The sequence below is a fragment of the Dreissena polymorpha genome, chromosome 5, assembly GCF_020536995.1.
Source record: "Dreissena polymorpha isolate Duluth1 chromosome 5, UMN_Dpol_1.0, whole genome shotgun sequence".
In the NCBI taxonomy this organism is placed as follows: domain Eukaryota; kingdom Metazoa; phylum Mollusca; class Bivalvia; order Myida; family Dreissenidae; genus Dreissena; species Dreissena polymorpha.
Window position 1 is genome coordinate 86974697 of NC_068359.1, and position 9550 is coordinate 86984246.

Sequence of the window (9550 nt, forward strand, 5' to 3'; positions counted from 1 at the left end):
ACTAATTGACTTTTTATGCCATTAACATGAAATGTCTTATGTTCAACACAACACATTACAAACACCAATATTCGAAATCATGATATGTGAATCAGTTATATGCGGTCACACGATGTCAACGTCCAAACAATGACAATCTGAATGGCCTCTCGGGCACTTTTGCAATTAGAACGATAAAATGTGTCGTCTCATTGTACATCGGTGAGATTGTCAAATACGTGTCAAAATATGTGTAAGTTTTGACTGACATATTAATTATATGCATACTATTAGTTGTATAACGTATGAATACGGCTAATTATCATTGTTTATCATCAAATTTCCCCGTTTGTCCGAAAGTGATCCGTCCGAAAGCTATCGATAAGAAATATCGCAATTCAATGCTTATATAAATTCGGCAATGATTTATATAACCTGTCTTCATGTGATAAAATATGTGTTCGTTCTAATTCGTAGTGACTAAATATTCTACAATAAATGGTATGCCACGAAAGTCTGCATTCCGAAATCTTTTTAAATGTACTGCATATTTTAAAATTTTGCAGAAGATAATATGTTTTGTATGATACGGTGGTAACATAGATGTAATACGTATAACAAAGATATTGACAAGAAGAACATACAAGAAAAAAATGTCGAGAAGAAATACAATTGTATCTTATCGCAAAAACATCGACAAAATGATGTTGCATAACACTTAAGACATCATATAAATAACGAGGAGCATGATCGTGATGCTGGTGGTTATTGCTAAAATTAGAAGTTAAACATATGTTTGGGATATGTATGACATTTCGATTTATATAAGGTCGCAATACTTGCAAATTTTTATTTCCATGTATGCACATTTGAAAAATGTCGGCTTCATCAGTAAAGTACATATGATCCTGTCAAGTGCAAAGACCGAGGCAGCTATTCTCAAGGTTTTGGAGATATTATCTTAAGCTGAACTTACGTTCACATTTTAGGTACAATTTCTTATCCAAGATGAAATGTTTTCTGCTTAGAAAAATCTTAGCGTTGCCGTATTTTATAATTGTACACATATTTAAGAAAGTGCATGTATAATGGGTTATACACGAACTAGTTATGACGAATTTCATGAGTTTTCTTTTAATTTCTGTTCGGTGTTTTCTGGCTACGGTAAATGTTGTATTTATTCGTCCATGTTCATAACGTATTTCCTTAGAATTGATTCAACCAATTACAAAGAAATATGAAGTAAACGAAGATATCACTTTTATTTGCGTCAGCAACACGTTTGATGCAAATATAATGTACTTGTGGGGTCATTCTGTTGGTGTCAATAATGTACTCTAAACTACTCGCATTGACAACTATGCGTCAAACTTTATTACTCCTGTCATCTCACAACGGTATAGTTTTCTTAATTTATAGAAAACGGATTGTTGTACGTTTTCTTCTTTGTTTATAAACCAGTTTAGTTCATCTGTTTGTGTATGTAAAAAAAATATCGATAGTTTCTTACAAAAGATATGGTTAACGCCATTTAACAAAACAAAAAGCTAAATAACGATAGATGTAAATATGATCAGAATACTACACTGAACGTGAATAAAAGCGACAAAATCGCAGTTGTATAACATATTAAAGGTACTTAGTGAAAATATATTCTGTTCTTACTTGAACAAAACATCTAATCTAAAGTAATCTTACTCCAAATCTTTTGAAACGCACATTTACTGAAATAAAAAAGTGGCAATTGTACTGTTATCGTTATAAAGATTGCGGTTATTCATTTCCCTTACGGTTTGGCAACATCTTACTCACGAGTAGCATCGTTAAGGAATATTAACATATGTGCCGTGCTCTGCGAAAAGGGGGTTTAATGCATGTGCGTAAAGTGTCGTCTCAGATTAGCCTGTTCAGTTCGCACAGGCTAATAAGGGACGACACTTTACGCTTTTATGATATGTTTCGTTTTAAGAAAGTTTCTTCTAAGCAACAATCCAGTATAGGCGGAGAGTGTCGTCCCTGATGCACAGAGCAAAGCTAATAGTTTTTTCAAACGTTAATATCCAAAGGGAGAAAAAAAAAGTTAATGCCAATTAAATATTATATATCTTACCAAATATAAAACCTCATTTGCCTCTTTAGCATATATGGTTTCTCGCATTATTCTTCTGTTATAAGCATTATTGTTTTAAATCAATAATATTTCGGCGTCGCCATCCGCATAACGATACAGTAGTTCCCCCCCCACACACACACACACACACGCACACACTTTTTATTTCAGTAAATGCGTGTTTCCAAAGATTTCCTGCATATAGTTTTGTTAAAGTGAAATATATGTGTGCGAACATAGGAAATATTCATTCATGAATAAATACCGTCTGTATGACTTTTAAAAACGATTATACGGATCGTACATGGTACAAAATCGAAAACATACTTGTATTATGGCATCGATTGGATTGATATTCTCCAATATATTTTTACAATAATTTTTTATTTGCACAAATAAAGCGCGAATCCATGACGTGTATTTTCCCAGACAGACAGTTTACTCAAGAGTGAACTTATTAAAATCAGCGTACATTCAATTATTGTGAAGAATATCATACAATATTATACGTATTAAATTTGTGAAAAGAAAAATCACATATTTGTATAAATTAGCACATAAGCAAATTATACAAAATTTATTTATATTTAAAGAATCTATAAGCAATTAAAGAAATTAAACAATAAAATGATAGAACACGTGCAACAGTTTCAACTTTACCACACAAAGTCAGAAGTGACTGAACAACAAAGACACATACAATTGCTGCATTATAAATGGAAATAAAGGAATAAGTTGTCAAAATATTTTGTAACGTCACTTTTAGCCAAATCGTGCTTGGAGTGTTCATTATTACATATACAGGCTTTGTGATGTTTAAATACAAGTGTTTACATTTTCAATAAGATGCTGCAATGTTAGCATTTAAATAATACATAAATGATCTGGCATGTTCAATTTTTGAAATAACTGCCAACGTACGATAATGAGTTCCAAACGTTTATTTTACGTAATCTAGTATTTAAATAAAAATAGAGAACCACTATACCTTCAACGTTTGCGACTTGAAGAGTCAGAAGTCCCACAACAACCAGAAATACTAGAACCTTTGTGTTCATATTGGCCTGTTGTATTCCTGTCCTTTCAAATCGAAGTCACGTTGATGACTGGTCATTTACACGTTCGCTAGACAGTTTTTAGCTGTGTTCACGTAACTGACGTCATTTTACGCGTCTCAGCGGAGACTACCGAACCAATCGCGATGCTTCGACTTTCTTTGGAGTGCTGTTAGTTGTTTAAATAATAAACGTCTTACCGTTCAACTCAACGTTATATTGCAGACGGTAAAATGATTTCATAACGGGAAAACATCCCTACATTTGGACAATGACTGACGTCCCCATGTTTATTGACTAAGCGATTGACAATAAATATTTCTCATCAGATGATTGGCCTATGTGAAACATCACGCTTTGTTCGTAAGTCTGGACATTTAAATGCGCCCCGTATTAATCATGAATACATAGTTAAATGCTTTGTCATTAAGATATTGTATCATAAATGTAATGAAGATGTTATATAAATTCAGGGAATGCAAACTTATGCAATTGCACAACGTTTACATAAGTTTTGAATGTTTCAGAGGGTGTATTAAAGCAATCATTACGACCCTTAAAATCTACTGTACGTATGAAATTAATTTCTACAATTTTCTATTGCATATTTATTTTTTCCAAACGGTTGAAATAGCTCAGCTAAAAATCAAACCCGTTTTAATCTGAATAAAATGTTTCATGCATGGATATATCGCGGTATCAACCATGCGTAAAGAGCAAGTAACCGCGCATTTGCAACTTGGCGGCCACAACATGAACATATTTATATCTGTGATATGTTGTTTAAAATGCTCTTTCAACACTAGTCTGGTCCGTGCAATATCACACAACACCAGGAAATTAAAAAAAACAGAGAGAGAGAGAGTCAATGTGCATGTAGAGCAATATTTCTACTAATACTAACTTTACTAACTAATTTGTCATCCGCGAAGGACGTTAAACGAGGTTGCAGTGTTAATCGATGCTGTACACTTGCCACTTAAAAGAACCAGGGACGCCTCTGGAATCGGGGCGTTTCCTGAATCTCGCTCGAACCCCCACTAACACCTCTTTTGGGGCGGAGAGCATTAACACCACGCGCAATACAGTAAACAGATTGTAAGCAATTATTATTGATGACAATAATAATAATGATAATTCTGGTGATACAATAATAATAGTATTTTTTAATTATTATTATTTTATTAATTATGGTGATAATAATAATAATAGGCAACAAATAAACATAAAATATAGTTATTCATATAACATAATTATGCTATTATTCCATTATTACAAAACTTCTTATTTTAAAACTTCCCATAATAATAAATATTCAAGTTATTCGTTAGTTATTTAGATATATTAATGACGCTTGTTTGCCGCTGTCCAGCTTGTTACAATGTACGTGGCCTGGATGAAGGGGAGACAGTGTGTGCGAATGGGAGATGGCGGCTCCGGATGGGGGTCTCTGGGGCTCCGTTGTCGATCTTGGACTGATCTGAGAGAGAGAGAGAGAGAGAGAGAGAGACAGACAGACAGACAGACAGACAGACAGACAGACAGACAGACAGACAGACAGACAGACAGACAGACAGACAGACAGACAGACAGACAGACAGACAGACAGACAGACAGACAGACAGACAGACAGACAGACAGACAGACAGACAGACAGACAGACAGACAGACAGACAGACAGACAGACAGACAGACAGACAGACAGACAGACAGACAGACAGACAGACATACAGACAGACAGACAGACAGACAGACAGACAGACAGACAGACAGACAGACAGACAGACAGACAGACAGACAGACAGACAGACAGACAGACAGACAGACAGACAGACAGACAGACAGACAGACAGACAGACAGACAGACAGACAGACAGACAGACAGACAGACAGACAGACAGACAGACAGACAGACAGACAGACAGACAGACAGACAGACAGAACAGACAGACAGCAGACACGACAGACAGACAGACAGACAGACAGACAGACAGACAGAACAGACGAGAGAGAGAGAGAGAGAGAGAGAGAGAGAGAGAGAGAGGGAGAGAAAGAGAGAGAGAGAGAGAGAGAGAGCGAGAGAGAGAGAGAGTGGAGAGAGAGAGAGAGAGAGAGAGAGAGAGAAGAGAGAGAGAGATAGATAGAGGAAGAGAAGAGAGAGAGGATAGACTAGCGCTCTCGAGAGCGAGATCGAGGCGCTTCTAGTCGCGCCTCGCTCGCTATGTAGCTACTCTTCTTGCTCGCTTCTCTCGTCTCGCTCCTCTTCTTGGTTTTCTGCGCCTCTGCTCTCGTTTCGTCCTTTCTCTCCGAAATGTCGAGTGAGCCCTCTCTTCGAGAAGGAGAGCGGAGAGAAAATTTCGTTGTATTTTGTTACCATAATTAAAATAAGTACGTTTTTGTGCTACTTTTAGTTTTCAACCTATTTATTGCAGCTCGATTGCATCAACTACGATCTATTCAAACGCACTCAAATAATTGTCCTGGGTATAGCCAGTTTTGTGTCTATTTGGGTAGCTAAAAAAAACGCTCCAATGATTGGATCGAACCCATGACCTCCAGTCGGAAACCATATCCAGTACGTTGGGGCGACATATGACCTCTAAAAGTAGGTGTGGGCGTGAAGTTTCTTAATTGTTTAAGAACTGTATACGTGCAACAATTTATCATAAAGATAATTCGGTTTCCGTTGGTTTGAGTAGCGAGTTGTTAAATACTGATGGTCGTTTATAATTTAGCATTATTCATGTGATTCGTGATAGGTTTTGTTCACACATTTATACTTTAATAAATCAGGCTTACCCAAAGGAAGTGTTTAGTGTTTTCTGCTTGTTTAGTTGTAATGCTTATATGTTAGTATGTCATTTATGTTTTTAACACAAATATTATTTATTTCATGTTCCTTGTGGTACAACACGAGGTAGAAATACTGATATATTTTGTTTACAAGTCATCTACACAGCTTTTATTGCCATATAGGTTTATTACTAAAATGAGTTAAATAAACGTACGGTTCTCATGTGAGATCATTTCAGTGGAAGGTGGCTTGTTATAAAGAAATGTGTCTTGTTCTGAGAAAACTTGGCTTAATTCATGTGCGTAAAGTGTCGTCCCAGATTAGCCTGTGCCGTCCGCACAGGCTAATCAGAGACGACACTTTCCGCTATAATGGTATTTTTAGTTTCAAGGAATTCCCTCTATACCGAAAATCAAGTTTAGACGGAAAGTGTCGTCCCTGATTAGCCTGTGCGGACTGCACAGGCTAATCTGGGACGACACTTTACGCACATGTATTATGCCCAGTTTTATCAGAACAAGACACAAATGTTCGTTTAATCCAGTACTTGACGCAATTATTTGTTTGCGTTACTTAAACGATAGTCAGAACTGATTTGCATATTGTGTTGAATATTAATTTCTTGGACCCATGCACGAGCTTAAAACTATTTCAACGGGCATTGTTTCGCTTATAAACACACGCCACCAAATCATTACAATCGGTGAACTTACACTTACTTATAATAAGGCTATAATTAAATCAGGCTTACCCAAAGGAAGTGTTTAGTGTTTTCTGCTTGTTTAGTTGTAATGCTTATATGTTAGTATGTCATTTATGTTTTTAACACAAATATTATTTATTTCATGTTCCTTGTGGTACAACACGAGGTAGAAATACTGATATATTTTGTTTACAAGTCATCTACACAGCTTTTATTGCCATATAGGTTTATTACTAAAATGAGTTAAATACACGTACGGTTCTCATGTGAGATCATTTCAGTGGAAAGTGGCTTGTTATAAAGAAATGTGTCTTGTTCTGAGAAAACTGGGCTTAATTCATGTGCGTAAAGTGTCGTCCCAGATTAGCCTGTGCCGTCCGCACAGGCTAATCAGAGACGACACTTTCCGCTTTAATGGTATTTTTAGTTTCAAGAATTTCCTCTATACCGAAAATCAAGTTTAGACGGAAAGTGTCGTCCCTGATTAGCCTGTGCGGACTGCACAGGCTAATCTGGGACGACACTTTACGCACATGTATTATGCCCAGTTTTATCAGAACAAGACACAAATGTTCGTTTAATCCAGTACTTGACGCAATTATTTGTTTGCGTTACTTAAACGATAGTCAGTACTGATTTGCATATTGTGTTGAATATTAATTTCTTGGACCCATGCACGAGCTTAAAACTATTTCAACGGGCATTGTTTCGCTTATAAACACACGCCACCAAATCATTACAATCGGTGAACTTACACTTACTTATAATTTATATTAATAAAACAAAAGATGCCTTATGAAAAACGTTATAAACTTTTAGCAGGTAGTGCAATAAATCATCTCATCTCACCTTCGTCTGGGGTCCCGTCTGGGATATAGCCCGCAAAGGTACGTCCCCATGCGTCTTAATTTTGGGCGAGACTCCCCAGCTCTAATAAATCGTATTACTTGAATAATTTCATATCTTAGAGCGGTAACGTTAGTTTACATTCAAACACATGGGCATTTCAACGAACACTGCCAGAATTCAGGATTGTTTCGATGTTCATTTACGACGCGTACACAGAGATGACATATATAGTATCGGTTAAAGTAGTTATAATAGGACAGTTGCTGTATTTAGACTATTGAGTCTTAAGTTGTGTATGAAGATTTAATTAAACATTTCATACTAATGATACCAACCTATTTTCAAAAGCTAATACGTATTAGGCAAGTATTACTGAATTATTAAAGCCGAGTTTTGTTCTTTTGATTGTTAGATTGAAGTAGCTTGTCGACAACATTTGTAGCATCCATTTTGACATCCATTTTGCTTTCATTTCCGCAACATGACTTACCTCCGTTGTTTGTGTCGCTCAACAACGTACCAATGTTATCGCAAATCATCGATGTGTTAATAACTCAGCTCATTATTAATGTATATTGAATTTATTATCAATCCATATTATGTTGATTTTTAAACTAGTGATTACGTGACGTTCAGTGTTTATATATTAATACAATTATGCAGTGTAAAGCGTGACTGCAATGATCCTCATGAAATGTGGAAGAAACAATTATTAAGCTTCTTGTGGCGAGACAAAAATGGATTTGTGCTGTGCATTCACGACGAGATAGGTAAAAAGCTAAAGCAATGAAATTGTATAAACAACATTACTGCGGTATTAAGTATTTTATATTTAGTGAGAACGGATGGGAGCCAGTTGTCAAATGCTATTGTAAATTTCATTCAACATTAATATATTCACCTTCTAATGAGTAAGAACGTATTATTAATTCTGGTTTATTATGTCCCCCAGTCTATACTTGGGGACATATTGTTTTTGCCCTGTCTGCTTGTTGGTTTGTTGTATTGCGTCAAACTTGACCATAACTTTTGCAATATCGAAGATAGCAACTTGATATTTGGCATGCATGTGTATCCCATAGAGCTGCACACTTTGAGTGGTGAAAGGTCAATGTCATTCTTCAAGGTTAAAGAACAACTATATGGGGAGGCATGTCATTCGTCGTCCGCTGTGCATTTCAACAGTTAAATTGCGAACACTTTAGATGCCAAATAAATTTTTCAATCTGTGTTAAAACTTGGTCAACTCTTTATCCAAATGATATTTCGACCGAGTTCGATAGTGAGTCAATCGTGTCAAACACTAGGTAACTAGGTCAAACTAATGAACGAACACTATAAAGGCCTTTTTTTCCAATATTTTTTCAACCTGTTTAGAAAAATGCTGTTATGTTATATATCACTTGAGTTCGAATATAGTTCCAGTCGGTTAAAAACATGGCCAACAGGGGACGGGGTGAAACTAACCCATATTTAATGTTCTTATTATTATCGACGGGTTTAACACGTTCGTCCGGTCCGTTGAAAAGCATGGCTGCCCACTTGGCGCTGTTTTCATCATATGGCTTACGAGAAACCTTAAGAACAGTTAAGACGTTAGTTTATTTTCAATCTTCATTAATCTTATGCAGAACCTTTGTTCTTATGATTTCTCGACTTGTTAAAAAAATTTCTGGTCCATTTAACAATATGGCCTCCGTACGCAAAGATGTTTTCCTTGCAATGAAACCTTGGGAACATTCGAGAAGTTGAAATCAAAATATCAGACAACTTTAAATTGTATTATTTTCATTTGAGATTTTGGCCATTTTTGAAAATGTATACGGTCTATTGAAAACGCCGACGCGAGAAGGCGGGGAAGTTCAGGACCGGGATTAAAAGATGCTCAGAAGCCACAGATATTTTACACACATCAAACAATCTGCTTAGAACAGTTTAGTTCATTCAGTTATCAGATGAGCAGTATAAGCTTTATCCCTCTTGATACATTCACTGAAGCACAATGCCAGAATATATACCCCATTGTTATAAATCTTAGTCAAATAAAAACATTCTTTTGA

General features: G+C 36.0%; 1 long non-coding RNA gene across 1 annotated transcript in view; it reads right to left on the minus strand.

Moving 5' to 3' along the window:
• LOC127880745 (uncharacterized) overlaps positions 1-3191 on the minus strand; it is a 5347-nt gene extending 2156 nt beyond the window's left edge. The window contains exon 1 of the long non-coding RNA XR_008049722.1: positions 3078-3191. This is a non-coding gene — a long non-coding RNA (uncharacterized LOC127880745). The remainder of the gene's footprint in view (positions 1-3077) is intronic.
• Between the last annotated feature and the right edge of the window lie 6359 nt (positions 3192-9550).